The sequence below is a fragment of the Diceros bicornis genome, chromosome 20 (genome assembly GCF_020826845.1).
Source record: "Diceros bicornis minor isolate mBicDic1 chromosome 20, mDicBic1.mat.cur, whole genome shotgun sequence".
Taxonomy (NCBI): Eukaryota; Metazoa; Chordata; class Mammalia; order Perissodactyla; family Rhinocerotidae; genus Diceros; species Diceros bicornis.
Genome location: NC_080759.1, coordinates 19,830,414 through 19,846,028, shown reverse-complemented (window position 1 = coordinate 19,846,028; position 15,615 = coordinate 19,830,414). Strand labels below are relative to the sequence as shown.

General features: G+C 39.6%; 1 protein-coding gene across 4 annotated transcripts in view; it reads right to left on the bottom strand.

Moving 5' to 3' along the window:
• The window catches only part of IL6ST (interleukin 6 cytokine family signal transducer), a 71,044-nt gene extending 59,540 nt beyond the window's left edge, over positions 1-11,504 (bottom strand). For 2 of the 4 annotated variants that reach the window (XM_058564064.1, XM_058564063.1), the window contains exon 1: positions 11,322-11,504. The gene's annotated coding sequence lies outside the window, so the exon portion shown is untranslated. The remainder of the gene's footprint in view (positions 1-11,321) is intronic. The other 2 variants (XM_058564061.1, XM_058564065.1) reach the window with 1 other exon arrangement.
• Between the last annotated feature and the right edge of the window lie 4,111 nt (positions 11,505-15,615).

The following is a 15,615-nucleotide window of genomic DNA, read 5'->3' as shown; positions in this document are numbered from 1 at the left end:
TGTGCTGGTTTGATCTTCTATCCAGACCACTAAAACTTTCTCCACATCAGCAATAAGACAGTTTCACTTTCTTATCATTCATGTATTCAATGGAGTAGCACTTTTAATTTCCTTCAAGAACTTTTTCTTGGCATTCACAACTTGGTTAACTGGCACAAGAGGCATAGCTTTCAGCCTGGCTTGGCTTTTGACACATCTTCCTCACTAAACTAATCATTTCTAGCTTTTGATTTAAAGTGAGAAACATGTGACTCTTCCTTTCACTTGAACACTTAGAGGCCACTGTAGGGTTACTAATTGGCCTAATTTCAATATTGTTGGGTCTCAGAGAATAGGGAGGCCCAAGGAGAGGAAGAGAGATGGGGCAATGGCAGATGGGTAGAGCAGTCAGAATACACACATATATCAATTAAGTTTGCCTTCTTATATGAGTGCTGTTTGTGGCGCCCCAGAACAATTACAACAGTAACATCAAAGATCACTGATTACAGATCACCAGAACAAATATAATAATGAAAAAGTTGGAAAAGCTGCGAGTATTACCAAAATGTGACACAGAGACACAAAGTGAGCAAATGCTGTTGGAAAAATGGCATCAACACACTTGCTTGACACAGGGTTGCCACAAACCTTCAATTTGTAAAAAATGTAATATCTGCAAAATACAATATAGCTAAACCCAATAAAGCGAGGTATACCTGTACAAGAGTATATATCCATTTCTCCCCTCTTGATCCTTGTGCTATTTTTGAAATACGACTTACTTTTACATATGTTATAAACTTCACATGTACTTTACAAATTTTATAAACTATATTGTCATTATTTTTGTTTAAAAAGTCAACTATTTTGAGAGACTTAAATAATACGAAAATCTTGTATATTTACCGACGTAGTTACCATTTCCAGAGTTTTTCATTCCTTTGTACAGATCCATACTTCCATCTCGTATTTTCCTTCTGCCTGAAGAACTACTTGAACATTTTTTGTGTGTGGGTCTGCTGGTGATGAATTCTTTAAGTTTTTGAATATCTAAAAAGTTTTTCATTATCATTTTTCAAAGATATTTTCAACTGGCTATAATTCTTGATTGATAGTTTTTTTCTTTCAATACTTTAAAACCGTAGCTCCACTAACTTCTTACTTACATTGTTTCTAATGAGAAATCTGCTACCATCGTTATTTTTGTTGTTTTGTATAAAAGGTCTCTTTTTTTCCTCTGGATGTGTTTAAGTTTTTTATAACTAGCTTTATCGTGACTTTTGAGCAATCTGATTGTGATGCACCTTGGTGTAGTTTTCATGTTTCTTGTGCTTAGAGTTTGTCAAACTTCTCAGATCTCTTGGTTTACAGTTTTCATCAAATCTGGAAAAATTCTGGCCATTATTTCTTTAAATATATTTCTGTCTCTGCCCCTCCTGCTCCCACTCTTCTTTGAGAACTCCAAAAACATGTATATCAGGAGGGTGTAGTCCCACAGCTCACTGACGCTCAGTTCATTTTTTTTTTCTCTGTGTTTTGTTTATAATAAACAAAATTGCTGTGTCTTTAAGTTTACTAATCTTTTCTTCTACAATGTCTAATTTTCCATTAATCCTAACTAGTGTATTTTCATCTCACACATTGTATTTTTCACCTCTACAAATTCAATTTGTTTTTTTTTTCATATCTTCTATAATTCTACTTAACTTTTTGAACATATAGAATACAGTTATAACAACTGTTTTAATGTCTTTGTCTGGTAATTCTAACATCTGTGTCAGCTCTGTGTTAGTTTTGATTAATTGATTTTTCCCCTTTCCACACACTGTATTTTCACGCTTCTTTGCATGCCTAGTAATTTTTGAGTGGATGTCAGACATTGCGAATTTTACCTTGTTGAGTGTTGGATATTTTTGTATTCCTATAAATACTCTTGAACTTTGTTCTAGGACACAGTTAAGCTAACTGGAAACAGTCTGATTCTTTCAGGTCTTGGTTTTAAGATACACTGGGTGGGACCGGAGCAGTGCTTATTCCAGGGCTAATTTTTTTTTTTTTTTTTGTGAGGAGGATCGGCCCTGAGCTAACATCCATGCCAACTCTCCTCTTTTTGCTGAGGAAGACTGGCCCTGCGCTAACATCTGTGCCCATCTTCCTCCACTTTATGTGGGATGCTGCCACAGCATGGCCTGACAATCGGTGCATCGGTGCCTGGCCAGGATCCAAACCTGGGCTGCCAGCAGCGGAGCACGCGCACTTAATCACTACCTCATGGGGCCAGACCCTCCAGGGCTAATTATTCCCTACTATTGAGATAAGACGCTTTTGTGTACTCTATCCAATGCCCATGAATCAAGATGGTTTCCAATCTGGCTGGTGAAGACAGGCACCATTCCTGACCATGTGGAAACACCAAGCACTGTTACCTGTAATCCCTTCAGAAGGTTCTTTCCCTGGCCTTCAGTAGTTTCTTTACATGCATGCACTTGTCAGTACTCAGCCGAATGGATGAAGGGGGCCTCTGAATCTTTCAAGAGTTCTCATTTCAAGAATTTCAAGAGTTCTTCGGTACTCTGTTCTGTGAACTCTAGAAGACTTTGGTGTCCCCAGCCATCTCTTCAACTCAAAGAGTGTCCACTGGGCTTAGCCTGGATTTCCCCTACCTGTGCCACGGTCTGAAAACTCTCTCAAGGTAATAAGTGCAATCACAGGAGTCACATCATTTGTTTCCCCCCATTGCCTTTCATCATCCAGTGTCCAGTGTCTTGATTATCATTGTTTCATGTATTTTTTCTGTTTTATGGCTGTTTCAGACAGGAGAGTAAATCTTATCTTTGGTACCCCTTTTGGCCAGAAGTACACGTTGAATAGTCATCTGAATATCAAATCAGAAAAGGATTACACAATCAAACTATTGTCAAACTATTTTGAATATTGGTGTGAAAAAGCCTAATTAAAGTATGTGCAAATTTATTCTTGCAATATATTTGAAAACAAAAATCAAACCAAACCATAAATACTAACAAGTATTTAGCCTAAAAATACAAGTATGGTTCAACATAAGAAAATATATCAATGTTACACACTATATCAATAATTAAAGAAGAAAACTACACAATCATTCCAATAGATGCTTGACAAGCATCTGATAATATTCAATTGTTCACTTAAAATTTAAAAATAACAACAAAGTGTCAGAAAACTAAGACTGAAAGAGACAATCCTTATCTTCATGAAGTATAACAAAGATAAAAGGTTAGACTCTGGAATCAGACTGCCTGTGTTCAAATCCCAGCTCCTCGATTCCTCAAAAAATTAAAAATAGAAATACCTTATGATCCAGCTATCCCACTCTTGGGTATCTACCCAATGAACCTGAAATCAACAATCCAAAGAGGCTTATGCACCCCTATGTTCATCGCAGCATTATTCACTATAGCCAAGACATGGAAGCAACCCAAGTGTCCCTCAACTGATGACGGATAAAGAAGATGTGGTATATATATCCATGGAATACTACTCAGCCATAAAAAAAGACAAAACCGTCCCATTTGCAACAACATGGATGGATCTGGAGGGTATTACGTTAAGTGAAATAAGCCAGAAAGAGAAAGACAAAAAGTGCATGATTTCACTCATATGTGGAAGATAAACCAACATACGGACATATAGAACTGTTTGGTGGTTACCAGGGGCTAGGGGGGTGGGGGATGGGCACAAGGGGTGGAGGGATACACTTATACGGTGACTGATAAACAATAATGTACTACAAAAATTTCATAAAATAAATAAATAAATTAATTAATTAATTAATTTAAAAAAATCCCAGCTCCTCTATTTTTTGTAAAACATTGTAGGCAAGTTATTTAATATCCTTTGCTTTCATTTTCCTTATCTGTAAAAATGAGGATAACACTACCACGTACCCACATACTACCTAGGACTTTTGTGAAAATTAAGTAAGTCAATACACATAAATTACTTAGAATCTGTCTGGCTTATAGTACATACTCAATAAACTGTAAAAGCCGTTATTATCAGTGCAGCTCTTGCTGTTGCTGCCACAGTACTTTACGAGAAACCTATAATTAACATCATATTTAAAGATAAAAGTTAGAAGCATTCCTATTAAAGTCAAGATTCAAACAAGATGCTTGGAGTCACTTATTCAACACTGTTCTAGAGGGCTTAACCAAAAATATAATAAATAAATAAAATATAAAAAGAAAAAAGAAAAACTTGTAGATGATATAATCACCTATCAAGAAAAAGAATGAGAATCAAATGACAAACTATTAGGACTATTGAAAGTTTAACATAATAGTTGAACAAAAGATCATAAAGGGTCAGCCTGGTGGCGCAGCAGTTAAGTTTGTGCATTCCGCTTCGGCCGCCTGGGGTTCGCCAGTTCGCATCCTGGGCACAGACCTACTCACCACTCACCAAGCCATGCTGAGGTGGTGTCCCACAGAGAGCAACCAGAAGGATGTACAACTATGACATACAACTATCTACTGGGGCTTTGGGGAGAAAAAAGGAGGAAGACTGGCAACAGATGTTAGCTCAGGGCCAATCTTCCTCAAAAAAAAAAAAAAAGGCAAAAAGCAAACATAAAAAAAAATTCACATTTCTAAAACAAAAAAAATAAAAAAGATCATCAAAAAATATAGTTCTCCGGATATGGAGAAACAGGAACCCTCATACACAGCTGGTGGGAACGCAAACTGGTGCAGCCTCTATGGAAAACGGTATGGAGATTCCTTAAAGGCTTAAAAATAGAGACGCCCTATGACCCAGCCATCCCATTACTGGGAATCTAGCCAACGAACCTGAAATCAACAATCCAAAGAGGATTATGCACCCCTATGTTCATTGCAGCATTATTCACCATAGCCAAGAAGTGGAAGCAACCTAAGTGTCCCTCGACTGATGACTGGATTAAGCAAATGTGGTATATATATATACAATGGAATACTACTCAGCCATAAAAAAGGACAAAATCGTCCCATTTGCAACAACATGGATGGGCCTGGAGCGTATTATGTTAAGTGAAATAAGCCAGAAAGAGAAAGACAAACATGGTATGATCTCACTCATATGTGGAATATAAACCAACACATGGACAGAGAAAACTGTACTGTGGTTACCAGGGGCAGTGGGGGTGGGGGGTGGGCACAATGGGTGAAGGGAGTCATATATATGGTGATGGACAAACAAAAATGCACAACCCAAAATTTCACAATGTTAAAAACCATTAAAACTTCAATAAAAAAAAAATATATATATATAGCTCTCCTATATACCAGTTATAACCAATTAGAAAATGTAATAGAAAAAATCCTAGGGCCGACCCCGTGGCTTAGCAGTGAAGTGTGCGCACTCCGCTGCTGGCGGCCCGGGTTTGGATCCAGGGCGTGCACTGACGCACTGCTTCTCCGGCCATGCTGAGGCCACAAACCACATACAGCAACTAGAAGGATGTGCAGCTATGACATACAACTATCTACTGGGGCTTTGGGGGAAAAATAAATAAATAAACAAAAAATTAAAAAAAAAAAGAAAAGAAAAAATCCTATTCACAATAACATCAAAAACTATAATATATCTAGGAAAAATCTAATCGGAACTATAAAAGAACTTTATGGAGAAAACTATAAAACCTTACTAAAAGGTTCATTAGTAAGACCTAAATATCATGGAATGAAAAAATATATACACAGTAGAGACATCAGTTCTTCACAAATTAATATATTAATGCAATACAATTTTAAGCCAAATTGCAAAGTGGTTTATTATGAAACTTTACAGACTAATTTAACATTTCATATAAAATACTAGAGAAGAATAGCCAAAAGCCAATTTTCAAAAAGAATAAACAAAATACTTGCTGTACCATCTATTAATACATACTATAAAATTATAGTAATTAAAACATGGCATCGGCACAGGAATAGACAATTAAATCAACAGTACAAAACAAAAAGTCCAGGGCCAGCCCCGTGGCTTAGTGGTTAAAAGCGCGCGCTCCGCTGCTGCCAGCCTGGTTTCGGATCCCGGGCGCGCACCGACGCACCGCTTCTCCGGCCATGCTGAGGCCACGTCCCACATGCAGCAACTAGAAGGATGTGCAGCTATGACATACAACTATCTACTGGGGCTTTGGGGGAGAAATAAATAAATTACAACAAAACAAAACAAAAAAAAACAAAAAGTCCAGAAACAGACACAAGTAAATATAAGAATTTAATATGTGATTTTAAAAAAAGTATCTCATATCACTGGGGAAATAAAGGACTATTCAATAAACAGTATTAGAACAACTGGCTCCACAAGCAAAAAAATAAAGAGCCCTACTTCATCACAGATGCATATACTCCAGACTGATTAAAGACCTAAATGCAAAAGTAAAATTCTAAGGGTACTGGAAGAAAATACAGAGTATGCCTATGACCTTAGAGTTAGAGAAGGCCTTTTACAAATTATCATTGACTGTTTTAGACATATGAAAAGTTTAAAGACTACTTTAATGACCATCCATGTTCTCACCATAGCTTACGAATAAAACATTACAAACATAATTGAAGCCAAATAAATAGTTCTTGCCCTTAAGAAGTTCAAAGTTTAGAGAGGTAGAATATGCACAGAGTGCTACAGCAGCATAGAGAATATCCAATTCAGACAGGGCCCAGAAGAGCCCAGTTATGAAATAAAAGTTTTCTAGACAAGGAAAATAGAATACATATGAGCTATACATCATCTTTGACACTAATTGTCAAGTGAAGATTACCAATGGCAAAATCCCAGAGCGTGCCAGTCTACAAACCAGAGCTGTGCTATCTGAAACAGAGCTCTGATGAGTTTACTTTGTGTTAGGGAGTGGGGTGGGTAATACACACAACAGAACACCCAAACAAAAACAGACTGTACAGAAGACCAATATGAAATGCACTATTCAGAAGTAATTACGAAACCGATCTACCTTAGAACAAAGGATGAAACTGATTTGTTTGAGTAAAGAGAAAATAAAAATTTGAAGGCAGAATGTTCCAATTTTAACAGGGCAACAGATTTATCATGCTGAAAGAAATAAAGCTCCTGCTCTGGATATGTATACACGCAGCTTTAAAACAATAATCTCTATTACAGCCACATTTCAATAGATGTAGCTCTCATTCATGATCAATTAGCTAACTTAATTCTCATTAAATCTCACTAAGATATACTAGATAGACACAGAATACAAAAGCGACTGTAGCCATTGTGACAATATCACAAGTGTTTCCGAAGCATTTCACATTATTGACCATCTCTGCTTCTTGAATTTCTCATACCTCCTGGTTTCTACGTAATCATATTATGTGGTTGAATTCTTTATCCACTTTACAGAATTCTCTGCTAGGGTTTATCTCCTGACTACGAATGTACCCCAAAGTATCTGGCATCTACTACTCTTTTAAAATACCAACTTCTTTGAAGACATATGACTTCAACTATTACCTTCGAACAAAACAATTTCAAGAATTCTGACTGGGACCTTTATTAACTCCAGTTATGTATCATGGTCTTAGATATTCTTCTGCCTCTGACTCAAATGAATTTAACATGTCTAAAAACCACACACACATATACACAGGGTCATGCACATGTACATACATAAATGCACACACTTTTTTTTTTATCACAGCACTTATCTTTTTTCCCCATCTAAAAACACCCACCCTTGCCTAAGTCAATGAGGTCCATTGTTGTCTCTTACCTATCTATTACATTCAGCTTTTCTCAATTACAAATCTTATGCAGTCTTCTTTCATAATGTCTTTCCCATTTGTCTCTTCTTTTCTACCTAATTTAGGCACTGATCACCTCAATACTTATAATTGCCTTCCTGCTTCCAGTCTCGTTCCTCCCTCCAAATCATTCTGAACATGACTGGTGGATGAATCTCTCTAAAACACTACTTTAAACTTGTTGCTCTTTTCCTTAAAAGTTTTTTAAAGGGTGAATAATAATGCCAAATATTTTAGCTATTTAAGAACCTAAAACTTTGGCTTCAGTGTGCCTGTCCAATCTATCTTCTCCAATATTCAAAGTCCATTCTAAAAAAACCTCTCTACTCAGACTTCTCCACCAAGCTACTCCACCACTATACTTCTAGAGAAGAGTAAGCAATCTGGTTTCTACTCCAATCATGCTGAAATTATTTTTGCAGTTTCCCAAATGCAAAGCAAATATTTAAGCTCTTCATTTTACTGGACCTCACCATGCCATTCACAATTCGGTGTTATCTATCATCATTCCCTACTAGCCACCCCTATGGATTCTAAGCTCAAGCCACAGCAAACTACTAGACTTTGCCTAACACACTTTGTTATTTCAGAGTTTGTGCTTTCACATATGCTATTCCCTGCCTCCAGAATGTCTTTTCCCGGATTCTGCTTTGCACTGTTTATAACTCAGATGGAAACATCATCTCTTCTGTGGAATTTCCCCAACTCTTGCAAACATCTTTGCTCCCAATGCACTTGTATATAGTTCCCTAATACTATTCATAACACTGTACTGTAATTGTTTATATGTCTTGATATTGTCAGAATCTAACACACAGTCATATGCTGCATAATGACATTTCAGTCAACAACGGACTGCATATATAATGGTGGTCCCATATATAATGGTGGTACCATATAGCCTAGGTGTGTAATAGGCTATATCATCTAGGTTTGTGTAAGTATATTCTATGATGTTAGCACAATGACGAAATCGCCTAAGGACACGTTTCTTAAACCATATCCCCATCGTTAAGCAACGCATGAGTATACTTTGAGGCAAACAATTAAGAGCGGGTTTTAAAAGACCTACTGGTGTGGCCATATTATTCCAGTCACTGTCACTCAAGCATACTACGTGAAGAGGCACTATTTGTATCATGGTTAAGAGCTCAGATTCTGAGACCAGGCTGTCTAGGTATGAATTTTGGATCTACCACTTATTAGCCGTGTGACACTGGGCAAGTTAATTAACCTCTCTGTGCCTCGATTTCCCTCTTTGTAAAAGGAAGATAATAAGATCTACCTCATAATGTTATGAGGATTAAATGAATTAATACAAGCAAAATGCTCAGGATAGTGACTGGCATAAAATAAGCATTACATATGTATTGGCTACTATAATTAATATACCTTGGTTATTTCCTACCTTTTCCACGTAGCCCTCTATTTGGAATGGGCTCCCTTCATTTTTCTCTTTACCCAAATCTTACCCAGGTTTCAAGGCTGACCTCTGGTAAATCCTTTGATCATTCCAACCCTTAAATGATCACTCTCTAATTTAAATATCTATAGCATTTTCTGTATCATTCTGCATTTAATTAAAACTGCCTGCCATCCTTGTAATTTTTCACATAACATTTGTCAACCCAATTTCTCTAAACTCTTTGAAGGTCCTGATGACATCTCATGCATCTTTGTAAGTTCCTACAGCCAGTAGTACGTGCTTAGTATTTGCTGTGTAAAATAATAAAGCTCAGCAGAAACTTCAACTTGACCACTCTGTCTTTGCAATTAAAGAAACGGAGAGGACTGTGAGAACATTCCATGCTTCTCTAGGAGCCAAGCTGCAAACGTATCACGGCCAGGGAATTCTCCCATTAAAATCAGAAGCTCTGAAATAGCTTCCAGGGGAGAAAACCCTCCCTGCAGAGGAGTTATGAAGAGTCCTTAAGTTCCCAAACTAAATTGTAGTAGTGGCTTCTCTACGAGAAACTTGTTAGCATGACAAAATGACGGACTGAGATTATAGGATTTGGAATTACACAGATCCAGGTTTCACAGGGACCCTGAGCCTCAGTTTCCTTCTGTATAAGGTGGGTATTCTAACACCTACTTCACAGGTATATAATAATCACATTCACCCTAACAGTTAACTGAAGCACAAAATTCTCTTCGGAAAAATTTTAAATAAACTGAAAACACTGCAATCCATAAATAAAAATGAGAACATTGAACACATTTTTCATTACATAAGAAAACAAATTAGCTGGCAGCAGTACTTATAATATTCTAAATTACCTATGAGAAAATTAAACATGTATAGTATTGTCAAGTTATACAGATCTGAGATGAGGGAAAAATTCCACTACAAAATTTATCCTCCTTTTCTGACACTTTCTCCATCCTGTAATTTTTTTTCTTCCACTTGTGATTAAAAACAAGTATTCAAAATTATCCCAGAAGAGAAATATTTGGAAAGCACAATTTAACTTAATATGAAGTTGGTTCAACAAATGTAGTGTTCCGATTTATGGTCCAAATATACTTCCAAATAGGAATTAACAAGAATTTAAGAAATGAAGATAATGGCGAACAGCTCATATGATGACCTGAGTCAGTAATTTCAAATTAAGAGTTGTTCCAACTTGAAGCTGGCAGTCACAGTCTAAAGGGTTTGTTTACAGCACTGACTAAACCAAACACTCCAGTCTTTTAGAAGATTCATCCTGGCGCTCTAATAATTAATTCTTTTAAGCAGTATAATTGCCAAAGTGCCCAATACTACACAAATTAAACTGAAATGAGTTTCCTTCTGAAGGAAAAAAGAACAAAAGTGACAAAACTTATTTTTAGCCTGTGATATTTTTTCAGTTTGGGGTTACGAATAAAACGCTGTTCATCTACCGAAAAAAACAGAACTTTGCTGCTTGGAATAATCTTTAAGCTTGGGAGAGGGGGTGCAATTTTAAAGACATGGATTTGGTGCCTTTAGGAGACAGCGGTATGTGGGATTCATTAGCACCGGCACATAATAAGAGATCAAAAGAAAACAGACGTTAGTTAGGAATGTTAATAAGTATGGTGAACTTCCAGCAATGTTGAAACGTTACAATTTAAGGATGAAAAAATGGCTTTGGGTAAGAGAATTAACCTTCGGATAGAAAATGAAAAGTCCAGGGCGGGGCTAGTGGAATTTAAGGGGAGATGGAAAGAGAATTGCGAAAAAAGTGGGGATTTGGTAACCAAAAAGGGGTATGACCCAGAAGGTAGTTTTGGGATGGGGGCGTATGTGTGGTGTGGTGTGGTGGATATAAGGTTTGTACTTAGGGTCGAGAAATCTAGGTGACAAAATTGGGGAAATCAAATTCGGAGGTGTGGGAACCCGAAGGAGAAGGAATGTGGGAATTTCCAGGCTGGGGCTAATAAAGTTCGGGGCGTGCGCGCTGTCGGGGCGCCCCTGCCCGGGGAAGGGTGGCCCCCTAGCGTGCCCCCTCTCCTGGCCGGTCCGCCCCGACCGAGCCCTTACCCTTCCGCTACACGGCCCTCCGCACCAGCACGGCCCCTCCTCACCTCAGGCCGCGGCGCCTCGCTCCTCCACGTCTCCACAGCGCACGTCCCCCTCGGCGCCAGGCCGGGCTGGGCCCGTCGGCCGGGCGGCCGCGGCCCCCAGCTCAGCTGCGCCCGGGCGTCCCCCGCGCGGTTCCGCGGGCCTCTCGGCTCCCCGGCCCGGCACCGGCTCGCTCCCGGCTCCTTCCCGCAGACGCGGCACACAGGCCTCCTCCCACCGCGGGGCGATGTGCCCCACTGATCCCGCCCCGCGGCGCCCCCGCCCACGGACTTGGGGCCTGTACGCTGATTGGCCCCCGCGAGACCCGGCGCGCCCGGGCATTGGCCCAGCGGCTGCCCGTCGGCGAGGGGGCGGAACGCAAGGCGGCTGCGATTCCCGTAACGCGGCTCCCGGCGTCCCGGATTCCGGTGGCTGCGCCCGCGTCGCCTCTCCCAGACGAGATCGAAGGGTTCCCCCCACCTCCTCTCTGCGGGCGGAAGGAGCGGAATGTTCCATTTTTCCGTGGAATAACGGGGTCGTGAACTGAAGTCGGGTGCTGCCCGCCCTGGCCGCCCTTCCTTCCCGCTGCGGCTCCTTCGGGCTCCCTTTGCGGCCTTCCACGGGGGACTCAGAGCCGCGAGGGACCGCCGGGCACCCTTGGGGACAGGGGAGGCGTGGGAGCTCCTCGGGAAAAGTGGGGGGCTCGGTGGTCGTGACTCTCGTGCGGCGACGAGATCCCCGCAGATTGTGGCGGCGGCGGCTTCGGTCCAAGTCTTATGTAAACGAACCTTGCCACTATATATATTTTTAAGTTAGTATATGAGTTTGGTTGTGATTTATCAGTGAACCCCAGAGCTGGTGACACGCCAAGAAACTAGCTTTTCTTTGCGGTTTATGCCTCCCAATCTGTGATCAAAATACCGAGTAAAAACCAATTTCATTACATTCTCCCACCCCCAGCCTGTAAAAGGGCCCTTCAGGCTCGCTTTGATGTAGTTTTTCCAGAGCAAGATGAGAAGCGTAAAAGATAAGCTGTGTGTGTGTAAAGAAACACCTCCAAGGCCAAGGTCTTTTGTGGAAGGATGGCAGACTATAGGAGGGGAATAATGGTTTAATGGACTTGAACAAATTATACCCATAAGTTAACAGACAATTATAAGGTTCTTCATTATATGGAGGACACAGACCAACTTATCATCTCTTAGTTGTTGATCAGATAATTCTTAAAAGACACGGAAAAGTGGGCCTGCTATGTGTCTAGTGCTAAATAAGTCCCCGGCAAGCTTGGGGTCGGTGCTGCAGGGGTGACAGAGCTCCATTGTGTTCAGCTGCTGCTGCTCTCTGTCATCCTATATCTAACCTACAGAGTGTGACTGGATTGTATTCTAGCTCTGCGGTTTATAGAGGTGTTTATTTTAAAACTTTTAAAGAATTTTCTTAAATTAAAAAATTTATTTAGATCTAGCAAAATTTTATTTAGGGCAATGTATAGTGCTTAAGTGTACTTTTGGGTTCCAAATTACCGGAATTTGAATCCTGGTGCTAATTCCCATATCTGTGAACTCAGGCAGGTCTTCTCAGTTTCTTCATCTTCGAAATGAGAATAATGTACCAACCTAATAAGATTGCTACGAGGATTAAATGAGTTAAAATTCATGAAGTGCCTGGCACATAGTAGGTGCTCCATAAATGTCAACTGTTATCGTTATTGAATGTCTACTATGTCAGTGCTTCCTAAACCTTTTTCCATCACAGCATAATTGAAAATGATGACATTTCTCTGGCACAGGGAGTAGACAGAGGGGATCAATATCTCACAGCACACTCACCTGCCTTGGCCATTGGTCAGGAAAGCAAAGGACTGAGTTAGTCCTTTTGTGGATATCTTTGTATTGGCTCAGCCCGGCCCAAACCCCTAAGAAACTCTTTTTGTGGGGATGGTTAAAGTCCTAGGCTAAAAAAATGAGTCAATATTGTGATTTTTCAGAACAGCAAGAGCCCTTCTTCCCTCTGCTGGAATTACATGACCTTACAGACACCTCTGTAGGGTACTGGCCCTGAAATAACCACTTTCAAGTTAAGGATTTGTCATTAGAAAGCCCTGTCAAAATGCAAAGATAAGTGGGAAAAAGTGACATATCAATCGAGAACTTTCAGTTTATGCCTTGGGACCATTTGGGAATTTAAAAATTTCAAAAGCGGAGGGTGGGGAACCTGTATAGTGAGAGGGCAACATGAGGACACTGAGGTTACTTGAGAGTAGGTGAACAAAGCTAGGAGAAAATGCTATGGAACAAAGGTGATAAATGTGGAAGACAAACCTGGCCTGCCATGCATTTTGTTTAAATCTGGCCCTGACCAGGAAGTACATGGATAGCCATTTACTTCCTTGCCTGTTCCTAAGGTGTTTCTGAAACTGCCTAGGAACTATCTCCACGTCCTGCATCAACCTAATGACATCAGCATCCATTATAATGACTCAATTAGCACCCTAACCTCACAATTTCTCATCATTCTCTTTTCCAGTGTTCTTCAACTTCACTCTGTATCAGAAACCCACAGATCTAACCACACCTTGGATCGAGTCATCGGATGAAATTGCTCCACCTGCAAAATTTTGGATTGTGAGTTTCTCTCTCTACCGAGAGCTACCTACCCTTCTAGCTCTCTTACTCACTCACTCCCATTGTCTGCAATTTGTCCTCAAGGTGACCTCCAGTCTTTGTTCTCAGAGTTTATCAGTAATTTCCTACCTTCTCTTATCTTCCTAAACTGTGAGAACCTTTTATCAACCATTTTACTGCTCTTATTAGTATCTTCAATGCCCTTGACCTTCAGCCATGTTTACCTTGTCAATGCTATTTCCTATTTCCCTTTTCCTTGAACTACCAGCCCCTCCCCAACATTTATTCTTAGTACAGAACCTTGTTTCATTATTCCCTGTAAAAACCAAGCCCATCATTTTTGAGCATCCTTAACTTTTCTCCAATTTAGGAGACAACTATGTATTTATCCTTTTCCTCTTTTTCCCATTGCCTAACAGGAAGAACAACCCATATTCTTGTAAAAGTTTTCCTCTTTCTATGTTCTTCGTCCTGCTCCTACCAAGTTCAGCCTCCTAGTTTTCTATTTTTCATGATTAGCCTAAAATACCTTAGAAAATTAAAAAAATTAAATACTAACTCAATGGTGAGTTGGGGACAGCTTTTCTGTATATGTTAAAACCTTTGTAACCTAATAGCATCTAATTCACCAAACAGAATTAAAAGTAATTAATTCAATATAAGTCTCAAAAATGAAGCAATTTAAGCTACATCATAATCCACTTAGTAAAATAAGTTTGCGATGAAATATGAACTTAAATCAAGTTGTAACTAAATTTCCAAGCTAGAAAACAGGAAAAATTCATTTCATAGCAACGAAACTAAGCAACATTACGACTCCATTTCAAAAATCTTACTGAAGAATAATGTATATTCAGAAAAATGAGCATACTATGAGTATAACTTGAAAATTTTTCACAAACTGAACACAGCCATGTAACTTGCATCTAGATCAAGAAACAGAATATGACCAGCTCCCAAAAGGCCCCTCCTGCTCCCTTCTAGTTACTGGAAGGCCACTGGTGACCACTATTCTGACTTCTGGCACCATAGTTTTATGGCTATCATTTTAAAATTGAGAAGTTAGCAGAAACTTCTTAATGTTATTAGTACTTGCTTATTTTATTTCATTCTAATGAAATAGTAGAGCAGGAGAGTTTGAAATGAGATAAGTACTGCTCTGTATAAAGGTTAAGTACAGATGTGAATTGAAGCAGAGGGAGTCTAGCTTCTCGTTACTCCAGACCTCTGGGAAACCCGGTGAAATGGCCCTGGGCTGGTCAGTGATCTTGCATTACCCTCTTCCACAGGGAGCTTGGATTCAGAGAAGGAAAGGCCAGTGCAGAAGCGTGAGCAGCGCTTAGGTGCATCCTATTCACGGATACATGCATAGGACAGGGAAATCAAGTATTGTGACTGCAGCTTTGGAATAGCCCACGCTAGCTTCAGAATACCATCCTGAGGAGTTTGAGCATTCTTTGCTCTTGTTAGCTCTGACAAAACATGTGCAGAAGCAAGGGCTTTCCTTTGTTGACCCTCATTTGAAAGAATACTCTTCGGTTACAAAATAGATTCCTTGGCTCCAAGTCTGATACTTATACTAAAACCAGATAGGGGAGAAATACCAATATGAATTTTTAGAAAATATTTTTATTTTTTATTCTTGTATGGCCAAGAATTCCCATACCCTTGCCTGGGATTTGGATAAAGACAT